This window comes from Triticum urartu, chromosome 4, assembly GCF_003073215.2.
Source record: "Triticum urartu cultivar G1812 chromosome 4, Tu2.1, whole genome shotgun sequence".
Taxonomy (NCBI): domain Eukaryota; kingdom Viridiplantae; phylum Streptophyta; class Magnoliopsida; order Poales; family Poaceae; genus Triticum; species Triticum urartu.
Genome location: NC_053025.1, coordinates 173804661 through 173829500, shown reverse-complemented (window position 1 = coordinate 173829500; position 24840 = coordinate 173804661). Strand labels below are relative to the sequence as shown.

The following is a 24840-nucleotide window of genomic DNA, read 5'->3' as shown; positions in this document are numbered from 1 at the left end:
AACCAAGGCGATAAAGGGGTTGTCAAGCCCTTCACGGTCACTTACGATAGTGAGATCTGATAGATATGATAAGATAAGATTTTTGGTATTTTTATGATAAAGATGCAAAGTAAAATAAATGGCAAAAGAAATAACTAAGTGTTGGAAGATTAATATGATGGAAGATAGACCCGGGGGCCATAGGTTTCTCTAGTGGCTTCTCTCAAGAGCATAAGTATTACGGTGGGTAAACGAATTACTGTCGAGCAATTGATAGAATTGAGCATAGTTATGAGAATATCTAGGTATGATCATGTATATAGGCATCACGTCTGCGACAAGTAGACCGAAACGATTATGCATCTACTACTATTACTCCACACATCGACCGCTATCTAGCATGCATCTAGAGTATTAAGTTCATAAGAACAGAGTAGTGCTTTAAGTAAGATGACATGATGTAGAGGGATAAACTCATGCAATATGATATAAACCCCATCTTTTTATCCTCGATGGCAACAATACAATACATGCCTTGCTGCCCCTGCTGTCACTGGGAAAGGACACCGCAAGATTGAACCCAAAGCTAAGCACTTCTCCCATTGCAAGAAAGATCAATCTAGTAGGCCAAACCAAACTGATAATTCTAAGAGACTTGCAAAGATAAACCAATAATACATAAAAGAATTCAGAGGAGAATCAAATATTGTTCATAGACAAACTGGAGCATAAAACCACAATTCATCGGATCTCAACAAACACACTGCAAAAGAAGATTACATCGAATAGATCTCCAAGAAGATCGAGGAGGACTTTGTATTGAGATCCAAAGAGAGAGAAGAAGCCATCTAGCTAATAACTATGGACCCGTAGGTCTGAAATAAACTACTCACACATCACCGGAGAGGCCATGGAGTTGATGTAGAGGCCTCCATGATCAATGCCCCCTCTGGCAGAGCTCCGGAAAAGGCCCCGAGGTGGGATCTCTCGGGTACAGAAGGTTGCGGCGGTGGAATTAGGCTCCTGGATGTTTGGGGGTACGTGGACTTATATAGGAGGAAGAAGTACGTCAGTGGAGCAACGGGGGGCCCACGAGGGTGGAGGGCGCGCCCAGGAGGGTAGGCGCGCCCCCCTGCCTCGTGCCCTCCTCGATCATTTCTTGTCGCACTCCAAGTCTCCTGGATCAAGTTTTTTGAGAAAATCACATTCCCGAAGATTTCATTCCGTTTGGACTCCATTTGATACTCCTTTTCTTCGAAACCCTAAAATAGGCAAAAATAGCAATTTGGGCTGGGCCTCTGGTTAGTAGATTAGTCCCAAAAATGATATAAAAGTGTAAAATAAAGCCCATTAACATCCAAAATAGATAATATAACAGCATGGAACAATAACAAATTATAGATACGTTGGAGACGTATCAAGCATCCCCAAGCTTAATTCCTGCTCGTCCTCGAGTAGGTAAATGATAAAAGAAGAATTTTTGATTTGGAATGCTTCCTAACATGTTTCTCAATGTAATTTTTCTTTATTGTGGCATGAATGTTCAGATCGGAAAGATTCAGGATAAAAGTTTAATATTGACATAGAAATAATAATACTTCAAGCATACTACATAAGAAATTATGTCTTCTCAAAATAACATGGCCAAAGAAAGTTATCCCTACAAAATCATATAGTCTGGCTATGCTCTATCTTCACCACAAAAAATATTTAAATCATGCACAACCCCGATGACAAGCCAAGCAATTGTTTCATACTTTTGATGTTCACAAACTTTTTAATCTTCACGCAATATATGAGCGTGAGCCATGGATATAGCACTATATGTGGAATAGAATGGTGGTTGTGGAGAAGACAAAAAGGAGAAGATAGTCTCACATCAACTAGGTGTATCAACGGGCTATGGAGATGCCCATTAATAGATATCAATGTGAGTGAGTAGGGATTGCCATGCAACGGATGCACTAGAGCTATAAGCATATGAAAGCTCAACAAAAGAAACTAAGTGGGTGTGCATCCAACTTGCTTGCTCATGAAGACATAGGGCATTTTGAGGAAGCCCATCATTGGAATATACAAGCCAAGTTCTATAATGAAAAATTCCCACTAGTATATGAAAGTGATATCATAGGAGACTCTCTATCATGAAGATCATGGTGCTACTTTGAAGCACAAGTGTGGAAAAAGGATAGTAGCATTGTCCCTTCTCTCTTTCTCTCTCATTTTTTGGGCCTTCTTTATTTTTTCTTTTAGGGCTCTTTTCTTTTTTATTTTTTTCGTTCGGAGTCTCATCCAGACTTGTGGGGGAATCATAGTCTCCATCATCCTTTCCTCACTGGGACAATGCTCTAATAATGATGATCATCACACTTTATTTACTTACAACTCTAGAATTACAACTCGATACTTAGAACAAAAATATGACTCTATGTGAATGCCTCCGGTGGTGTACCGGGATGTGCAATAATGCATGAGTGACATGTACGAAGAATTATGAACGGTGGCTTTGCCACAAATACGATGTCAACTACATGATCATGCACGCAATATGACAATGATGAAGCGTGTCATAATAATGGAACAGTGGAAAGTTGCATGGCAATATATCTCGGAATGGCTATGGAAATGCCATAATAGGTAGGTATGGTGGCTGTTTTGAGGAAGGTATATGGTGGGTTTATGGTACCGGCGAAAGTTGCGCGATACTAGAGAGGCTAGCAATGGTAGAAGGGTGAGAGTGCGCATAATCCATGGACTCAACATTAGTCATAAAGAACTCACATACTTATTGCAAAAATCTATTAGTTATCGAAACAAAGTATTACGCGCATGCTCCTAGGGGGATAGATTTGTAGGAAAAGACCATCGCTCGTCTCCAACTGCCACTCATAAGGAAGACAATCAATAAATAAATCATGCTCCGACTTCATCACATAACGGTTCACCATACGTGCATGCTACGGGAATCACAAACTTCAACACAAGTATTTCTCAAATTTACAACTACTCAACTAGCATGACTCTAATATCACCATCTCCATATCTCCAAACAATTATCAAGTATCAAACTTCTCATAGTATTCAATGCCCTTCTATGAAGGTTTTTAGATTAAAGCAAATTTCCATGTTGTTCTAAAGGACTCTCAAAATAATATAAGTGAAGCATGAGAGAACAATAGTTTCTATAAAACAAATCCACCACCGTGCTCTAAAAGATATAAGTGAAGCACTAGAGCAAAAACTATATAGCTCAAAAGATATAAGTGAAGCACTAGAGCAAAAACTATATAGCTCAAAAGATATAAGTGAAGCACATAGAGTATTCTAATAAATTTCAAATCATGTGAGTCTCTATCAAAAGGTGTGTACAGCAAGGATGATTGTGGTAAACTAAAAAGCAAAGACTCAATTCATACAAGATGCTCCAAGCAAAACACATATCATGTGGTGAATAGAAATATAGCTACAAGTAAAGTTACCAATAGACGAAGACGAAAGAGGGGATGCCTTCCGGGGAATCCCCAAGATTAGGCTTTTTGGTGTCCTTGAATTTTACCTTGGGGTTCCATGGGCATCCCCAATCTTAGGCTCTTGCCACTCCTTGTTCCATAAACCATCAAATCTTTACCCAAAACTTGAAAACTTCACAACACAAAACTCAAAATAGAAAATCTCGTGAGCTCCGTTAGCGAAAGAAAACAAAACACCACTTCAAGGTACTGTAGTGAACTAATTATTTATTTATTTATATTGGTGTTAAAACTATTTTATTCCAACTTCTCTATGGTTTATAAACTCTTTTACTAGCTATAGATTCATCAAAATAAGCAAACAACACACGAAAAACAGAATCTGTCAAAAACAGAACAGTCTGTAGTAATCTGTAGGTAACGCAAACTCTGGAACCCCAAAAATTCTAAAATAAATTTCTGGACGTGAGAAATTTATCTATTAATCATCTGCAAAAAGAATTAACTAAATAGCGCTTTCCAAATAAAAATGGAAGCAATTCTCGTGAGCGCTAAAGTTTCTGTTTTTTACAGCAAGATCAAAAAGACTTTCCCCAAGTCTCCCCAACGGTTCTACTTGGCACAGACACTAATTAAACAGAAAAAACACAACCAAAACAGAGGTTAGGTAAATTATTGATTAATAAACAGGAGCAAAAAGCAAGGAATAAAAATAAAATTGGGTTGCCTCCCAACAGACTCTATCGTTTAACGCCACTAGCTAGGCATAAAAGCGAGGATAGATCTAGGTATTGCTATCTTTGGTAGGCAATCCATAAGTGGCTCTCATAATAGATTTATATGGTAATTTAATTTTCTTTCTAGGAAAGTGTTCCATGCCTTTCTTTAATGGAATTTGGAATTCAATATTCCCTTCCTTCATATCAATAATTGCACCAATCGTTCTAAGGAAAGGTCTACCAAGAGTAATAGGACATGAAGGATTGCAATCTATATCAAGAACAATGAAATATACGGGCACATAGTTACTATTTGCAACAATAAGAAAATCATTAATTCTTCCCATAGGTTTCTTAATCGTGGAATCCACAAGGTGCAAGTTTAAAGAACAATCATCAAAATCACGGAGACATAGCAAATCACACAAAGTTTTTGGAATCGTGGAAACACTAGCACCCAAATCACACAAAGCATATCACTCATGATCTTTAATTTTAATTTTTATTGTAGGTTCTCACTCATCATAAAGTTTTCTCGGGATAGAAACTTCCATCTCAAGTTTTTCTTCATAAGATTGCATCAAAGCATCAACGATATGTTTAGTAAAAGCTTTATTTTGACTATAAGCATGAGGAGAATTTAGCACGGATTGCAACAAGGAAATACAATCTATCAAAGAGCAATTATCATAATTATATTCCTTGGAATCCAAAATAGTGGGTTCATTGCTATTTAAAGTTTTAACCTCTTCAATCCCACTTTTAACAATTTTTGCATCAAGATCTAAAAACTCCGAATTTTTGGAACGCCTTCTAGGTAAAGGTGGATCATCTCGAGTCCCATCATTATCAAGATTCATATTGCAAAACAAGGATTTAATAGGGGACACATCAATCACTTTTAGATCTTCATCCTCATTAACATGAAAATTAGAAGTACACGCTTTTACAAAGCAATCTTTCTTAGCACACATCCTAGCGGTTCTTTCTTTGCACTCATCAATGGAAATTCTCATGGCTTTGAGAGACTCATTGATATCATGCTTAGGTGGAATAGATCTATGTTTCAAATAATCAACATCAAGAGAAATTCTATCCACGTTCCTAGCCAACTCATCAATCTTAAGCAATTTTTCTTCAATCAAAGCATTGAAACTCTTTTGCGAACTAATAAATTCTTTAATACTAGATTCAAAATCAGAGGGTATCTTATTATAATTTCCATAAGAATTGTTGTAGGAATTACCATAATAATTAGAGGAATTACTAGGAAACGACCTAGAATTAAAATTACCTCTATATGCGCTGTTACCAAAATTGTTCCTACCAACAAAATTCACATCCATAGATTCATTATTATTCTCAATCAAAGTAGACAAAGGCATATCATTAGGATTAGTAGGAGCACTCTTATTAGCAACCAATTTCATAAGTTCATCCATCTTTCCACTCAAAACATTAATCTCTTCAATTGCATGCACCTTTTTAGTAGTAGATCTTTCCGTGTGCCATTGAGAATAATTAACCATAATATTATCTAGGAGTTTAGTAGCTTCTCCTAAAGTGATTTCCATAAAAGTGCCTCCCGCGGCCGAATCTAAAAGATTTCTAGAAGCAAAATTCAATTTGTCATAAAAAATTTGTATAATCATCCAAAGATTCAAACCATGTGTTGGGCAATTACGTATCATTAATTTCATCCTCTCCCAAGATTGTGCAACATGTTCATGATCAAGTTGCTTAAAATTCATAATATAGTTTCTAAGAGAGATGATTTTAGCGGGAGGAAAATACTTAGAGACAAAAGCATCTTTGCACTTATTCCATGAATCAATACTATTTTGAGGCAAAGACAAAAACCAAGATTTAGCACGATCTCTAAGGGAAAAAGGAAATAGCTTCAATTTAACAATATCATTGTCCACATCTTTCTTCTTTTACATATCACACAAATCAACAAAGCTATTTAGATGGGTAGCGGCATCTTCACTAGGAAGGGCGGCGAATTGATCTTTCATGACAAGATTCAACAAAGCAACATTAATTTCACAAGATTCAGCATCGGTAAGAGGAGCAATCCAAGTGCTAAGAAAATCATTATTGCTGGTATTGGTAAAGTCACACAATTTAGTATTATCTTGAGCCATCGTGACAAGCAAGCAATCCAACACACAAGCAAACAAGAAACAGGCAAAAAAGAAAATAGAAAAAGGAGAAAGGGAACGGGAAAAGAGAGGGCGAGAGGAAAAGAGGGCGAATACAACGGCAAGGGTGAAGTGGGGGAGAGGAAAACGAGAGGCAAATGGCAAATAATGTAATGCGAGTGATAAGAGTTTGTGATGGGTACTTGGTATGTCTTGACTTGACTTGGCGCGAATCTCCCCGGCAACGGCGCCAGAAATGGCTCGTTGACGGGAGATAAAATTTTGACTTGACTTGGCGTGAGCCTCCCTGGCAACGGCGCTAGAAATCCTTCTTGCTACCTCTTGAGCATTGCGTTGGTTTTCCCTTGAAGAGGAAAGGGTGATGCAGAAAAGTAGCGTAAGTATTTCCCTCAGTTTTGAGAACCAAGGTATCAATCCAGTAGGAGATCATGTTCAAGTCCCACGCACCTACACAAACAAATAAGAACCTCGCAACCAACACGATAAGGGGGTTGTCAAGCCCTTCACGGTCACTTACGAGAGTGAGATCTGATAGATATGATAAGATAAGATTTTTGGTATTTTTATCATAAAGATGCAAAGTAAAATAAATGGCGAAATAAATAACTAAGTGTTGGAAGATTAATATGTGGAAGATAGACCCGGGGGCCATAGGTTTCACTAGTGGCTTCTCTCAAGAGCATAAGTATTACGATGGGTAAACGAATTATTGTCGAGCAATTGATAGAATTGAGCATAGTTATGACAATATCTAGGTATGATCATGTATATAGGCATCACGTCCGCGACAAGTAGACCGAAACGATTCTACATCTACTACTATTACTCCACACATCGACCGCTATCCAACATGCATCTAGAGTATTAAGTTCATAAGAACAGAGTAATGCTTTAAGTAAGATGACATGACGTAGAGGGATAAACTCATGCAATACGATATAAACCCCATCTTTTTATCCTCGATGGCAACAATACAATACGTGCCTTGCTGCCCTTGCTGTCACTGGGAAAGGACACCGCAAGATTGAATCCAAAGCTAAGCACTTCTTCCATTGCAAGAAAGATCAATCTAGTAGGCCAAACCAAACTGATAATTCTAAGAGACTTGCAAAGATAAACCAATCATACATAAAAGAATTCAGATAATAATCAAATATTGTTCATAGATAAACTAGATCATAAACCCACAATTCATCGGATCTCGACAAACACACCGCAAAAGAAGATTACATCGAATAGATCTCCAAGAAGACCGAGGAGAACTTTGTATTGAGATCCAAAGAGAGAGAAGAAGCCATCTAGCTAATAACTATGGACCCGTAGGTCTGAAATAAACTACTCACACATCACCGGAGAGGCCATGGAGTTGATGTAGAGGCCCTCCGTGATCAATGCCCCCTCCGGCGGAGCTCCGGAAAAGGCCTCGAGATGGGATCTCTTGGGTACAGAAGGTTGCGGCGGTGGAATTAGGTTTTCGTGGTGCTCCTGGATGTTTGAGGGGTACGTGGACTTATATATGTGGAGGAAGTACGTCGTTGGAGCAACAGGGGGCCCACGAGGGTGGAGGGCGGGCCCCCTGCCTCGTGCCCTCCTCGATCGTTTCTTGACGCACACTCCAAGTCTCGTGGATCACGTTTGTTGAGAAAATCATGTTCCCATAGGTTTCATTCCGTTTGGACTCCGTTTGATATTCCTTTTCTTCGAAACCCTAAAATAGGCAAAAATACAACAATTTGGGCTGGGCCACCGGTTAGTAGGTTAGTCCCAAAAATAATATAAAGGTATAAAATAAAACCCATTAACATGGAGCAATCAAAAATTATAGATACGTTGGAGACGTATCAAGCACCCCCAAGCTTAATTCTTGCTCGTCCTCGAGTAGGTAAATGATAAAAGAAGAATTTTTGATTTGGAATGCTTCCTAACATGTTTCTCAATGTAATTTTTCTTTATTGTGGCATGAATGTTCAGATCGGAATGATTCAGGATAAAAGTTTAATATTGACATAGAAATAATAATAGTTCAAGCATACTAACTAAGCAATTATGTCTTCTCAAAATAACATGGCCAAAGAAAGTTATCACTACAAAATCATATAGTTTGGCTATGCTCTATCTTCACCACACAAAATATTTAAATCATGCACAAGCCCGATGACAAGCCAAGAAACTGTTTCATACTTTTGATGTTCTCAAACTTTTTCAATCTTCACGCAATATATGAGCGTGAGCCATGGATATAGCACTATATGTGGAATAGAATAGTGGTTGTGGAGAAGACAAAAAGGAGAAGATAGTCTCACATCAACTAGGCATATCAACGGGCTATGGAGATACCCATTAATAGATATCAATGTGAGTGAGTAGGGATTGCCATGCAATGGGTGCACTAGAGCTATAAGCATATGAAAGCTCAACAAAAGAAACTAAGTGGGTGTGCATCCAACTTGCTTGCTCATGAAGACCTAGGGCATTTTGAGGAAGCCCATCATTGGAATATACAAGCCAAGTTCTATAATGAAAAATTCCCACTAGTATATGAAAGTGATATCATAGGAGACACTCCATCATGAAGACCATGGTGCTACTTTGAAGCACTAGTGTGGAAAAAGGATAGTAGCATTGTCCCTTCTCTCTTTTTCTCTCATTTTTTGGGCCTTCTTTTTGTTCTTTATGGCCTCTTTTCTTTTTTCTTTTTTTTCGTCCGGAGTCTCATCCCGACTTGTGGGGGAATCATAGTCTCCATCATCCTTTCCTCACTTGGACAATGCTCTAATAATGATGATCATCACACTTTATTTACTTACAACTCAAGAATTACAACTTGATACTTAGAACAAAAATATGACTGTATGTGAATGCCTCCGGCGGTGTACCGGGATGTGCAATGATGCATGAGTGACATGTACGAACAAATATGAACGGTGGCTTTGCCACAAATACGATGTCAACTACATGATCATGCACGCAATATGACAATGACGAAGCGTGTCATAATAACGGAATGGTGGAAAGTTGCATGGCAATATATCTTGGACTGGCTATGGAAATGCCATAATAGGTAGGTATGGTGGCTGTTTTGAGGAAGGTATATGGTGGGTTTATGGTACCGGCGAAAGTTGCACGATACTAGAGAGGCTAGCAATGGTAGAAGGGTGAGGGTGCGTATAATCCATGGACTCAACATTAGTCATAAAGAACTCACATACTTATTGCAAAAATCTATTAGTTATCGAAACAAAGTATTACGCGCATGCTCCTAGGGGGATAGATTGGTAGGAAAAGACTCCAACCGCCACTCATAAGGAAGACAATCAATAAATAAATCATGCTCCGACTTCATCACATAACGGTTCACCATACGTGCATGCTACGAGAATCACAAACTTCAACACAATTATTTCTCAAATTCACAACTACTCAACTAGCATGACTCTAATATCACCATCTCCATATCTCCAAACAATTATCAAGTATCAAACTTCTCATAGTATTCAATGCACTTCTATGAAGGTTTTTATATTAAAGAAAATTTCCATGTTTTTCTAAAGGACTCTCAAAATAATATAAGTGGAGCATGAGAGAAAAATAGTTTCTATAAAACAAATCCACCTCCGTGCTCTAAAAGATATAAGTGAAGCACTAGAGCAAAAACTATATAGCTCAAAAGATATAACTGAAGCACATAGAGTATTCTAATAAATTTCAAATCATGTGAGTCTCTCTCAAAAGGTGTGTACAGCAAGGATGATTGTGGTAAACTAAAAAGCAAAGTCTCAATTCATACAAGATGCTCCAAGCAAAACACATATCATGTGGTGAATAAAAATATAGCTCCAAGTAAAGTTACCGATAAACGAAGACGAAAGAGGGCATGGCTTCCGGGGCATCCCCAAGCTTAGGCTTTTTGGTGTCCTTGAATTTTACCTTGGGGGTGCCATGGGCATCCCCAAGCTTAGGCTCTTGCCACTCCTTGTTGCATAATCCATCAAACCTTTACCCAAAACTTGAAAACTTCACAACACAAAACTCAAAATAGAAAATCTCGTGAGCTCCGTTAGCGAAAGAAAACAAAACACCACTCCAAGGTACTGTAGTGAACTAATTATTTATTTATATTGGTGTTAAACCTATTTTATTCCAACTTCTCTATGGTTAATAAACTCCTTTAATAGCCATAGATTCATCAAAATAGGCAAACAATACACGAAAAACAGAATCTGTCAAAACAGAACAGTCTGTAGTAATCTGTAGCTAACGCAAACTCTGGAACCCCAAAAATTCTAAAATAAATTGCTGGACGTGAGGCATTTATATATTAATAATCTGCAAAAATAATTAACTAAATAGCACTTTCCAAATAAAAATGGAAGCAATTCTCGTGAGCGCTAAAGTTTCTATTTTTTACAGCAAGATAAAAAAGACTTTCCCCAAGTCTTCCCAACGGTTCTACTTGGCACAAACACTAATTAAACAGAAAAAACACAACCAAAACAGAGGCTAGGTAATTTATTTATTACTAAACAGGAGCAAAATCAAGGAATAAAAATAAAATCGGGTTGCCTCCCAACAAGCGCTATCGTTTAACGCCCCGAGCTAGGCATAAAAGCGAGCATAGATCTAGGTATTGCCATCTTTGGTAGGCAATTCATAAGTGCCTCTCATAATAGATTTATATGGTAATTTAATTTTATTTCTAGGAAAGTGTTCCATGCCTTTCTTTAATGGAAATTGGAATTCAATATTCCCTTCCTTCATATCAATAATTGCACCAATTGTTCTAAGGAAAGGTCTACCAAGAATAATAGTACATGAAGGATTGCAATCTATATCAAGAACAATGAAATCTACGGGCACATAGTTCCTATTTGCAACAATAATAACATCATTAATTATTCCCATAGGTTTCTTAATCGTGGAATCCACAAGGTGCAAGTTTAAAGAACAATCATCAAAATCACGGAAACCTAGCAAACCACACAAAGTTTTTGGAATCGTGGAAACACTAGCACCCAAATCACACGAAGCATAGCACTAATGATCTTTAATTTTATTTTTTATTGTAGGTTCCCAGTCATCATAAAGTTTTCTAGGTATAGAAATTTCCAACTCAAGTTTTTCTTCATAAGATTGCAGCAAAGCATCAACGATATGTTTAGTAAAAGCTTTATTTTGACTATAAGCATGAGTAGAATTTAGCACGTATTGCATCAAGGAAATAGAATATATCAAAGAGAAATTATCATAATTAAATTCCTTGGAATCCAAAATAGTGGGTTCATTGCTATTTAAAGTTTTAACCTCTTCAATCCCACTTTTAACAATTTTTGCATCAAGATCTAAAAACTCCGAATTTTTGGAACGCCTTCTATGTAAAGGTGGATCATCTCGAGTCCCATCATTATCAAGATTCATATTGCAAAACAAGGATTTAATAGGGAACGCATCAATCACTTTTAGATCTTCATCCTTATTAACATGAAAATTAGAAGAACACGCTTTTACAAAGCAATCTTTCTTAGCACGCATCCTAGCGGTTCTTTCTTTGCACTCATCATTGGAAATTCTCATGGCGTTGAGAGACTCATTGATATCATGCTTAGGTGGAATAGATCTATGTTTCAAATAATCAACATCAAGAGAAATTCTATCCACGTTCCTAGCCAACTCATCAATCTTAAGCAATTTTTCTTCAATCAAAGCATTGAAACTCTTTTGCGAACTAATAAATTCTTTAATACTAGATTCAAAATCAGATGGTATCTTATTATAATTTCCATAAGAATTTTTGTAGGAATTACCATAATTATTAGAGGAATTACTAGGAAATGTCCTAGAATTAAAATTACCTCTATACGCTTGTTACCAAAATTGTTCCTACCAACAAAATCACATCCATAGATTCATTATTATTCTCAATCAAAGTAGACAAAGGCATATCATTAGGATCAGTAGGAGCACTCTTATTAGCAACCAATTTCATAAGTTCATCCATCTTTCCACTCAAAACATTAATCTCTTCAATTGCATGCACCTTTTTAGTAGTAGATCTTTCCGTGTGCCATTGAGAATAATTAACCATAATATTATCTAGGAGTTGAGTAGCTTCTCCTAAAGTGATTTCCATAAAAGTGCCTCCCGCGGCCGAATCTAAAAGATTTCTAGAAGCAAAATTCAATCCAGCATAAAAAAATTGTATAATCATCCAAAGATTCAAACCATGTGTTGGGCAATTACGTATCATTAATTTCATCCTCTCCCAAGATTGTGCAACATGTTCATGATCAAGTTGCTTAAAATTCATAATATAGCTTCTAAGAGAGATGATTTTAGCGGGAGAAAAATACTTAGAGACAAAAGCATCTTTGCCCTTATTCCATGAATCAATACTATTTTTAGGCAAAGACGAAAACCAAGCTTTAGCACGATCTCTAAGGGAAAAAGGAAATAGCTTCAATTTAACAATATCATTGTCCACATCTTTATTCTTCACTACAAGAAATATGTCAACTAGTGACCTTCTGTCAGTGACCCTGGAAGAATTGGTCATGGATCTATGACCATTTTAGACCAATTGGTCAAAAGCTGTTCGGGGGGCTCCAAACCCTAAACTATAACGACCATTTTGGTCAGAAAGGTCGTAATTTCCTTACACGAAATGATCATAAAGCAGATAGCACTGGTCTGCTGCCTTATTTCTAGCTGAGCATGACCAATATAGATGGTCATAACCTTGTAAATTGTGGTGGGTTGCTATGACTAGGCGCCACCTCATCAGTTTTGCCTATGTGTCATGTCCATGTGGTAGTTTTTGCCCTAGGTTGTGAAGCAACCTATATTTCTGTCATTCCCAAAATTCCCAAAAAAATCTCATAAATTATTTGGGTCATATCTTCATCAAATATGTAAAAATCCTTCCTTGCCTAGTTCAAAACTAATTCAACAATATTCATTTTCCTATTCTGTTCACAACAGCACTTTATGAAGGAAGTGCTATTTATATATTCTTGATTGCCCTTGGATTTTTGGGGCACTCTTTCCTATCCAAATCATTACCGCATGAAAAAATTCAGCTCCATTTTCCTAACAAATCTTCCTCGGCAAATTTCCAAAGTTTTTGTCCACCTAGAAGCATTGTGAAGGAAGTACCTTTTTTATATATCGAAATGACATGAAATTTATACAGTTCCTTCATATGACCAAATTATCATCGTCCTCCAAATTGTAGCTCAGTAAAATCATCTATGTGAGCCCACGTTCAATTTATATTTTATGGCCAAATTGGCACGTTGCAAAGCAAGTGTTTTCTAGACCCCTCCTATTACCCTCAAACTTTTTGGGCACTCTCCCATACCCAAATCATTGCCACATGATAATATTCAGCTCAATTTTCCTAGTACGTCTTTCTCAGGAAATTTCCAAAGTTTCTACCTCGAGAGAAGCTTTGTGAAGTAAGTACTGGCTAGGCTTACCCAAATGATCTAAAAATTTACCAGCGCATGACCATACCTACGTAACTTACCTACACCAATTTTGAGCTCATTTCATTCATCCAATCTCTCTCACTAGTTTTCCCAAGTTTCTGTCCATAGAACAACATTGTGAAGGAAGTACTACTTTGGCATGTCAATGATAATATTCAGCTCAATTTTCCTAGTACGTCTTTCTCAGGAAATTTCCAAAGTTTCTACCTCGAGAGAAGCTTTGTGAAGTAAGTACCGGCTAGGCTTACCCAAATGATCTAATAATTTACCAGCGCATGACCATACCTACGTAACTTACCTACACCAATTTTGAGCTCATTTCATTCATCCAATCTCTCTCACTAGTTTTCCCAAGTTTCTGTCCATAGAACAACATTGTGAAGGAAGTACTACTTTGGCATGTCAAAATGGTATCAATTTTCTCTTTCCTATGCCCAAATAACCATCCTCCACCAAATTTCAACTCAACCCATTCATTATTTTGAGCCCAGCTTCAACATTCATATTTTTGTCCAGCATGGTACTTTTCAAAGCAAGTACCACCTAGGATCCTCCTTTTGTGCTAAAAATTTGTGAAGACATTCTCCTTAGTAGATGATCATCCTCAGCCAAAACTCATGCCCATTGGCCTTGTGCATTTCCCGTACCGCTAATCAAACACTTGGCTGCTAATTCATCTTTGAGCATAGGTCAGTCTCCTCGTGAGATTCTTTTGTTTTAATTTTATTCCTAACACCTATCTGGGGAGTGCCCAACCCACTAGACATGCCTAGGCCTCCCAGAACGCATCTCAACGCCAAGGTCACGCGGTGACCACGCGGCGGGCATGCGAGTTTACACGCTTTGGAGTTGGGGCCCGGGGCCACATCCAAACCTCGACGTATCGCCACCAAACCATGTATTTATGATTAAATAGATACTTATGTAACTAGAAATGATTTTTGGAAAAAATAAAGAGCAAACAATAAGGTAGATGCAGTTGAAAATTGACCCGCTTCCTAATGAATCGGCAGAAATTTGTCTTTTTCACAAGTGGTGGATCAAAACTTTTGACACCAAACCATTTTGTCAATTATGCATTAAATATGGCCTAATATTCTATAAAAATGATTTGCTACACTTTTGCAACAAATATATGGTAGCTCCTTCAGAAAAATAACTCATTTTGGGCATTCAAAAAATGGAAAATGAATTTTTCGTGCAAAGAAAATGAAAACTCCCTTAGGCAACATTGTTTGGAATTCCAAGATGCACCCTTGTGCACAATATGAGATCATTTGAACAAACTATGCCATGAATGTGGCCATAAGTTTGATCATTTGGCTTGAAAGCCTAGAATCTTCACACATGATAGCTCATTTCTGAGAACACTTTTTTAAAATAATTGCTGTATTACAAGTTTTTTATTTTTCCTGGAAACTTGATTACATATAATGACACAATGCGAAGGTTTCCCAATTTTTTGATTTTTTTGAATTTTTTATGTCCGTTTCGAAATGCGATGAAAACGACGGGTTTGGCCGTTCCTAGCTAGTGGTTGAATCTTGGAAAACTTTTGATGTTTCTCTGATTAAATAGATACTTATGTATCTAGAAATGATTTTTTGAAAAAATAAAGAGCAAACTATGAGGCAGCTGCAGTTCAAATTTGACCCGCTTCCTACTGAATCGGTGGGAATTTGTCTTTTTCACCAGAGGTGGATCAAGGCTTTTGACACCCAACTATTTGGTCAATTGTGAATCAAATATGGCCTAGTATTTTACAAAAATGATTTTGTCCAATTTTGCAACAAATATATGGTAGGTCCTTCACAAAAAGAACTCAATTCGGGCACTCAGAAAATGGAAAATGAATTTTCCGTGCAAAGAAAATAAAAAGTCCCTTAGGAAACATTGTTTTTAATTCCAAGATGCACCCTTGTGCATGATATGAGATCATTTGAACAAACTATGCCATGAATGTGGCCATAAGTTTGATCATTTGGCTTGAAAGCCATGAATCTTCACGCATGATAGCTCATTTCTGATAACACTTTTTAAAAATAATTGCAATATTACAAGTTTATTATTTTTCCTGGACACTTGGTCACATATAATGACACAATGCGAAGGTTTTCCATTTTTTTATTTTTTTGAATTTTTTATGCCCGTTTCAAAATGCGGTCAAAACGGCGGGCTTGACCGTTCCTAGCTAGTGGTTGAATCTTGGAAAACTTTTGATGTTTATCTAATTAAATAGATACTTACGTACCTAGAAATGATTTTTGGAAAAAATAAATAGCAAACTATGAGGCACCTACAGTTCAAATTTGACCCGCTTCCTGCTGAATCGGCGGAAATTTGTCTTTTTCACGAGAGGTGGATCAAATCTTTTGACACCCAACCATTTGGTCAATTGTGAATAAAATATGGCCTAGTATTTTAGAAAAATGATTTGGTCCAATTTTGCAACAAATATATTGTAGGTCCTTCACAAAAAAACTCATTTCGGGCACTCGGAAAATGGAAAATGAATTTTTTGTGCAAAGAAAGTGTAAACTTCCTTAGGAAACATTGTTTGGAATTCCCAGATGCACCTTTGTGCACAATGCAAAATCATTTGAACAAATTTTCATTCAATTTTTTCCCCGCTTCCTACTGAATGGGGTGAAATTTGTTTTTTTATAAGAGGTGGATCAAAAGCTTTTGACATGTAACTATTTGGTCAATTTTACATAAAATCTGATCTAATATTTTTGAAAAATGGAGTTGTGCTATTTTGGAACAAATATTTGGTAGCTTCTTCACAAAAATTTTTTTTTATGCACTCAGAAAATGGAAAATCATCTTTTTGTGCAAAGAAAATGAAAGCCGTCGAACTATGGCATCGTTTGCCATTCTAAGATTCACACTTATGAAAAAAATGAGATCATTTTGACAAACTATGTCATTGCTATGTTTAAAAAAAATTCAAAGTTTTGGGTTCAAAATTTTGAAATTCAAGTGCGAGATACTCGGCCAATGAGACGCGAGGAACCACTTTCACGCGGATCACCAAATTAGACGCAATCTGAGCCATCCATCACACATCCATCCAACGGTGGAGCTTCTCCCGAGAATCAAAAACCCTAACCCACCCACCCACCCTCCTCCCGACCCACGCCCGCTGCCACCCCCACTCACCCACTCCCCCATCCCCTCGGTCCCCAGATCCATCCTCTCCTCACCCGCAACCCCAAACCCGGCCCCGCCGCTGATCTCCACTCCCCCAAACCCAGCCCCAGCCCCAGCCCCGTCAGCGACCTCCGCCTTCCACTCCACCCTCTCCTTCTCTCCACGCCGAAACCCTAGATCGACGCCATGGCAACCCCCTCCACCCCCACCGCTGACCCACCCTCTCCCTCTCCCTCTCCCCTCGATCCCCAGATCCATCCTCGTGCTCGGTCGCGCCGCCCTCCTCCTCTCTGCGCTCCATGGCCGGCACCGCATCCTCTCACGCTTGCTCCGCTCCGCTCCTTCCTCCCATCAGTTCAGATCCGGTGCGCGCATCCCCAACCCCTGATGGCTCTCACGCCGCACCCGCCACTCCAGCTCCGCGCGCGCCCCCGCGGTCGCCGCGGCCCACCAGCGCCGTGCGCTCCTCTCGCCGCACCGCACTCGCTCCTGCCGTTGTTGCGCCGGCGCCGACGTGGGTAAGGTGTGGGCGAGGTGGGCGTACCCGTACGACGAGATCAAGCAGAGGTGGCAGGCGTGCTGGGAGGAGCACCGCATGTTCCGCACCCCGGACGCCTCCAGGCCCAAGGACTACATCCTCGGCATGTTCCCTTACCCAAGGTACCCATCCAAGCGCCTCTCCTCTCCGGCTCCCCGTATGGAATTCTTCATCGAATTGCCCGAGTCGCCTATGAGTATGTGGCTACCTGGCCACGAATTTGTGTTTGAGTTGTGTATATAAGAATAATGGATGGTTCTGCAATTTCAGTTTCTTCACCAGTGCTCAAATTGTTGGAATTTATCATGAGTTTCTCCAGTGTTGTACTGGCCTTGCAATTGCACGCTATGGTGTAATTGGGCTGTAGTCGTGTAGTAGGATATGAGGCTCTAGTTTAGTTTTATCTAGAATATGTAATATTAAAGTAGAATTAACAAGCAACGCGATCCTATTTGTGCATCCAACAATCTATTTTTAGTCAGTTGATTTAGTGTAGAAATGTGACAATGCAGTGGATCGGGTGAGGCTTATTTGTGTAATTCACTTCACCCACACGTATTTTCTGTGGCCCTCAAATTTGCTCACGGCTCTGAGGTAGTGAGGTGTTGTCTGACTGGCTGGTAGCTGCTAGCTTTTTCTCTCCACAAAATCTATAGTGTCTTTCCCTTTCATAAGGCTAGTTATAAATTTATATTTGGCACAGGAAAAGCAGGAATGGATCAGAATCTGATCGGTTATTTGTCAAGGAGTACTGCTGCATATCAACAAGAAGTACGTAGGGATATTTGACGGACTCACTTCCTAGCTATAGTAGCCAGTGCTTAGCTCTGTATGGTGGTCGTTGCTTCGTTGAATTGCTTGGTGTTGCTGTAGCCATTGTAGCCAGTGCTACTGTTTCCACAATCGTCGCATCTTCTGAAATAGAGTGATTGGTTTGAATTCAAGTGCAGAATATAGGCAAATGGGTGCTAGCTGTACATATTAATTGCCTCCGTTCAATGTCGATTTCTTCAGTGTACTACTGCTAGTGTCGATTGATGCATTGGTTTGAGTTTGATTTAGTCAGGCAGGTTTAGTAATTCATTTTTTAGATTAATTTGACATGGGGTTGATGAACTATGTAATACTCCCTTTGTCTCAAAATATAAAATGTCTTTTGGTCTAAATATTATCCAGTACTATTGCCTACATGCTTCTAGCGACTGATGCTTTTAATTTTGCTCAATTTTTATGCTTCAGATCGCTTCCTCCATGACACCCCGATCCAGGCGGCGGCAGCAGCGATGGCGTCAACAATCGAGTGTGCCTAACTCTGCATCTATAACTGGCCTGTCTTCTTTGGACGGTCAGCTGCTTCCTCCCCACATTGAAATCTCGACCCCTTTCTTGTTAATGGACTCTTTGACTGATTTGTATGTGCGTGGATGCAGGGTGCAGGTGCTCTACTACGTGCTACTCCGGAAGGGTCACCTGGACAAATGTTCTCCTTGTTTTTGATCTACTGCCACTTTTTTAGCTACTGCCACTTGTTTTTGTCGGTAATCTGAGCACTTGTTAGTTTAGTCAGGTAGGAGATTAGAGTGAAATGATCCTGTAGGAGGTCCTGGACGATGATGTGCAAACAATTATTTTCTCTAGCATTAGTATGTCAAATTTGTCTAAGTTAGTACATGAGGATTCTGCTAGCTGACATACTAATGTTGGTGAACGAGTGATGCTTCATAGCGGACAACTACTGGTTTTAATATGCAAACAACAACAGTGCCAGAGATGCTATGTACTAATTAATGTGTACTTGTTGAAAGTTCTCTCTTATATTAGTGTCTCTTATTTCTTTTCTAATTAATGTCTCTCATTTTTGTTCTAGTTAATGTGTAACTGAGAATGAACACACTTCTCTCTTTTTAGACTGCTAGATTGCACAAGTTGAACGACTTGCTCTAGTTTAAACAAGTTGGGATCCATCAATATAATAGGACTTTGTTTGCATTTCACCTAGCTTGAAACCAATATCCTTATTGCTAATTTACTCAAGTTTATCTAACATGGTTGAAATGAGCGCTGTAAAGTTTCACGTCTAAGCTCAATTTTTATCCGAAGTCCTGTAGTAATTATTTTGGTTACATCATAATTTGCTGAGAATATTAACTTGAACATTGTATGTATGCCCTGATGCATGTACACACACGGTTCAGCAAATATCGAGCTGCAGCGAAACAACCTGGAGCTAGAGAACATCAAGGATAAGATCAAGGAAGTTCTTGCCTTGTTGGCAACATTGTGAGGTTCGTGCATCACTAGGATTGCTTGAGTGATCTCAGTACTGTCATTGTGATGTTCCTAACCTCCCTCTTTTCGCTATCCAGATCATGACCAAGCATGACAAGAAGGGAGGCTCGTCAACCACCTACCAGCTCACCTATCATGACCGATGATGAGACGCTGAAGGTGCGCTTCTTGTTTGTACATTCCTTGTTTGGTTGGTGTCATGGAGATATGCACGTGCCATGTGTTGTACGACCTCTCTGTTTTTGTTTCTTGTCATATGTACTTATCTGTTGGCTTGTCCCTGATGTAATACCCACATGCACTATCATATTGGTGGTTGGCTAACGAATTGCATTGCAAATATACTATTCTTCATTGCCTAATGCTTTTGGTTGCCGATAACAGGACCTATAGTTAGTAAACCTGCAATTAGCGAGTTATGTTTATGGTCTATCATGCTGAAATACAAAAAATGTTTTGTGTCACATGCTTAACAGACTTTGAACTATATACCTAGTTCGGCTGTAGAGAAAAATGCACTGGTTCTTTAACACATTGAACTATTCATCCTACCTACTCAAACTAACATCAGTATCCAACAAACGGCTATGGAAATAATTTTTGCCATCAATCCTTTGTTTAAACAAGTATTAATATTTTGGCAGGACAAAAAGTTGCAAATTCTGATGATGGTTTATGTTCCTTCTTTTAGGTTACGAGAGATGATGCTGGAGAGATGCCCTTCCTATAGGTCTGCACATAAGCGGAAGTTCCTGGGTATGCAAGATTCGATGGTTAAACTGGTTGATGTGATGTGAATGAGTGTATGGAAACTGTTTGTTGTGATGTGAATGAGTGTCTGTAGTTTCACATCTTCTGTTCTGTATAGCATATTGTAATAAACTTATTTTAGCTGTTATTCGAAGATTTTCATATGCTTTCTCTCTTCTGTCTGTTTGATATATACATATATATTGCTTATTAATAAGCTGTGAAAAATCTGACATTTGGGACCATCTATAAACTGGAGCTGGGAAAAAAAGCTGGAAATAAAAAATAAATTGACTGCAAAATGTTGTGTGCTAGAAAATAAAAAGGCCAAATTGTAGGCCAGGCCCATGTAGCTAACCGAAATTAACATAAAATACATATATTAAAAGGGCTTGCCTAAAAAAATACATGGGCCGAATTATTGGGTCAGACCCATGTAGCTAATAAAAGCACAGGAAAAAAATACATTAAAAAGGCCGAATTGTTGGGCTAGGTTCATGTAGAAAATTGAATTGGACCGGCTGATTCTTGTGCCACATCAGATTGCCGCGTCTGATGCCTACGTGGACTGGGGGAGGCTGCTAGTGACCAAAACAAAACAATAGGCATATTTTGGTAGTAAACGTCAACGACTTTCTCACAGAGGAGGTCGTTAATTTCAATTTACGACCGCCAGCTTTTGACCTTCTATTTTTTGTCACAAAAAGGTCGCAAATGAAAAACAATGACCTTTCAGTGACCAATAGTCAAGGTCACAAGTTGGCATATTTCTTGTAGTGCTTTTACATATCACACAAATCAACAAAGCTATTTAGATGGGTAGCGACATCTTCACTAGGAAGGCCGGCGAATTGATCTTTCATGACAAGATTCAACAAAGCAGCATTAATTTCACAAGATTCAACATCGGTAAGAGGAGCAATCAGAGTGCTAAGAAAATTATTGTTGTTGGTATTGGTAAAGTCACACAATTTAGTATTATCTTGAGCCATCGTGACAAGCAAGCAATCCAACACACAAGCAAACAAGAAACAGGCAAAAAGGCAAATAGAAAAAGGAGAAAGGGAACGGGAAAAGAGAGGGCGAGAGGAAAAGAGGGCGAATAAAATGGCAAGGGTGAAGTGGGGGAGAGGAAAACGAGAGGCAAATGAAAATAATGTAATGCGAGGGATAAGAGTTTGTGATGGGTACTTGGTATGTCTTGACTTGACTTGGCACGAATCTCCCCGGCAACGGCGCCAGAAATGGCTCGTTGACAGGAGATAAAATTTTGACTTGACTTGGCGTGAGCCTCCCCGGCAACGGCGCCAGAAATCCTTTGTCACATTCCAAGTTCTGGTAATGCCTAGTGCTAACATATGGTGTTGCATCATGTCTACTTTACTCAGAAAATTTGAAATGGGGATGACAAGCCCTAGCACTAAATGAAATGCAATTAGGATCAAAATAAAAATATTTTCAATGAACCCAGAATGCCCTTTAGAAAAGTTCATTATTTTGATAAAGGTGAAAACCTCTGCCAAAAATGATGCACATACTTTTAGGCCATTCTGGATTTTTGAATAACCCATATTGTATTTGAATTTGGGCCTTTAAATACTATTAATATTTTAAATGCTCCAATAATTCTGAAAATAGTTAAGGGCATCTGCAATAATTCATTTAATGGCCACAATTATTTTCAGGATTTATTAAAATGGTTTGGGTTATAAACTAAATCAAAACAAAATAACATAAATAGAAAACAGAAACTAAATAAAAGAGAGAGAGAGAGAAGGACTAACCTGGCACTTACCTCGGCCCACCTACCTGTGCGGCCTGCTGTTGAAGCCGGCCCAGCCCAGCCACCCCCCTACCAGTTGTCTTCCCCCTCTCGCCAGAAGGCAGAGGAGAAGCTAGTCACGGTGCCGCGGCGTGCCACGCCGGCAGCTGCCTGCCTGGCTGCCCTCTCGTCGCCCTGGACTCCCTCTGCGACGCCACGCTACCCCCTGGACCCCCTTGACGCTCTCGCACTCTCCCTCGCCCTCGTCCCCTTCTCCGTCTCTCTCTCACGCGCGCGACCGAACGCAGCCGTCGCCGCCGACGAGCTCCCCCACGGCCACAACCATCTTTGAGCCTCTCCGATGCACCCCCGAGCTCCGCCTGGTGCCCCTCTTCCTCCTCGCCAAGCCACGCAAGCCGAGGATCACCATGTCGTCGTCTTCGAGCTCGTCACCACCGCTTCTGCTCGCCGGACTTCGCCGGTCGATTCGCCGCCTCCGACGCTTCCCCGAGCACGCAGGCCATCCCTACGTCAGCATAGTGAGCCCCCGAGTCGTTTCCCCCTTCTCCCCTGGTCGCTTTCGACCTCTAGGCCATAGCCCCGTCTTGGCTGAGAATTCCACGGCGCTGGCGATGTCGCTGCCATCACTGCAGCCACTGAGGCTCGAAAACGAGCACGACACCGTGCTCCTAGCATCTTCAGGAGCTCAGTGAGCCCCTTAGCTAGCCCTCCCGTCTTCTGTGGCCTCGCCCCGCTTGAACCCGTAGCTCCGGCCGCCGCCTTGCTCGTCGCCGGTGCCTCTGCAGGCCACCCCAGCTCCGACCGCCTCCACCATTGGATGCGCGCGAGTGTCAGCGTCCCGTAGCTGCAAACCACGCTCAAAACCATCACCTGTAGCTCAATCCCGAGCAGACTCCGCCACGGCTTGAGGTCGCCGCCGGCCAAACTCCGGCATGCCGACGTGGCGGCGTAATTAGTGCTAATCTCCGTTAATTACCAATCCTAACAGACACTAACATGTGGGTCCCCGAGCCTAATTAGGTTAGTCTAAATATCCTGCTTAAATTAGTGCTAATCCTGCGGACCCCACGTGTCAGCTTGACTTTGACTTAGTCAACGTTGACCGGGCCCACCTGTCGGCGACCTAACTAGCCCAGGGTCACTGACCAATGGGTCCCGCAGGTCAGGTTTGACCTGGACCCGTCCTGTTGACTGGATGACGTCATAGTGATGCAGTGATGAGGTCATAAATGCTTTTCTGGATTTTAAATAAATCAGAATGATTTATTTAATTCAGAAAATGTGCAAAACTTCAAAAAATCATAGAAAATAATCTATAACTCAGAATGAAATAATTTATATATGAAAAATTATCAGAAAAATTCAAGGAATCTGTTTATGGCATTTTCATGCATGTTAGAACAATTTAAGGCCACTGTTTAGGACAAATCCAATAAAGGGCATTTAAATAATCATATATGGAGTTGGAATTTGAATCTTGTATTCAAACCAACTTCATTTAATTGTGTTGATAGTTGCATTAGCTCAATCAACAACATATTGCCATGTCATGAGCATGCATCATATTGTGCATTGCATTGATTGTGTTTCTTTCTCCTGTTGCCGGTATTTGTCCGCTCTCGATAGACGTGGTTTCGACGATGGGTTCGATGACACCGATGAAGAGCTATAATATCTTCAGAAGTGCCAGGCAAGCAAAACACCCTTGTTCATTCCGATACAATCCCACTCTCTCGCTCCTTCTCTCTTTTATTGCATTAGGACAACAACGATTCAACTGTTACATGTTGCGGTAGTTGAACCCCTTTCCTCTGCATGACCTGTCAGTGCCACAGTAAATAGATGAAACCCACTAGCATTAGTAGGAGTTGTTTGAGCCCTGATGTGCCTACTCATTCATGCTTATTTGTCATGCCTGCTACTGCTTAGAGTTGAGTCAGGTCTGATTCATCGGGGATGAATTGGAACAATGATGAACATGTCCTACTATGTGTGAGCTAAGTGTGTGAACACGATTTGGTAAAGATAGCGGTGAGAGGCCATGTAGGAGTACATGGTGGGTTGTCTCATTGAAACCGTCCTTAGGAACTGAGTTCTGTGTTTGTGATCCATGAAACAGTTACTTCCACGCATTGGGCCCGAAACCAATGGACCCTCTCGGCTTCTTGATCACCCTTGTCCTCTGTCCAGGAGTTGCAACTAGTTTCTGGTGTTTATAGGATATGTGTTGGCGGCCGTGCGTAGCGCTGACCCTAGGGGTGGGCTATGATGCGGTAGATACACCGTGGCCGGGCAAGCCGGGCGCTCGTTTCGTGTCTCGGAACCCTGTACACATCGTCCGGGGCCGTATGTGGAAACCTCGGCCGGACTCCCTGCGGATGGAACCTGGATAGGCGATAAACCTGGACTAGAGACTTGAGTGTTTAGGTAGGCTGTGGCCGACACCCTCGTTGGGCTTCCGCTTGAAGGTTACCGAGTACATGTCGTGTAAACGGCGGTAAGTGGTGAGA

General features: G+C 40.0%; 1 long non-coding RNA gene across 2 annotated transcripts; it reads left to right on the top strand.

Annotated features, from left to right (window-relative positions):
• The first annotated feature begins 16986 nt into the window (after nt 1-16986).
• On the top strand, nt 16987-20718 carry LOC125551223. 2 transcript variants are annotated; one of them, XR_007302288.1, is made up of 6 exons: nt 16987-17630; nt 18212-18279; nt 18748-18853; nt 18939-19793; nt 19875-19956; nt 20489-20718. It is a non-coding gene; the product is annotated as an uncharacterized LOC125551223 (long non-coding RNA). The 2 variants fall into 2 exon arrangements; XR_007302287.1 differs by lacking the exon at nt 18212-18279 and having other exon boundaries at nt 16990-17630.
• Nucleotides 20719-24840: the final 4122 nt, after the last annotated feature.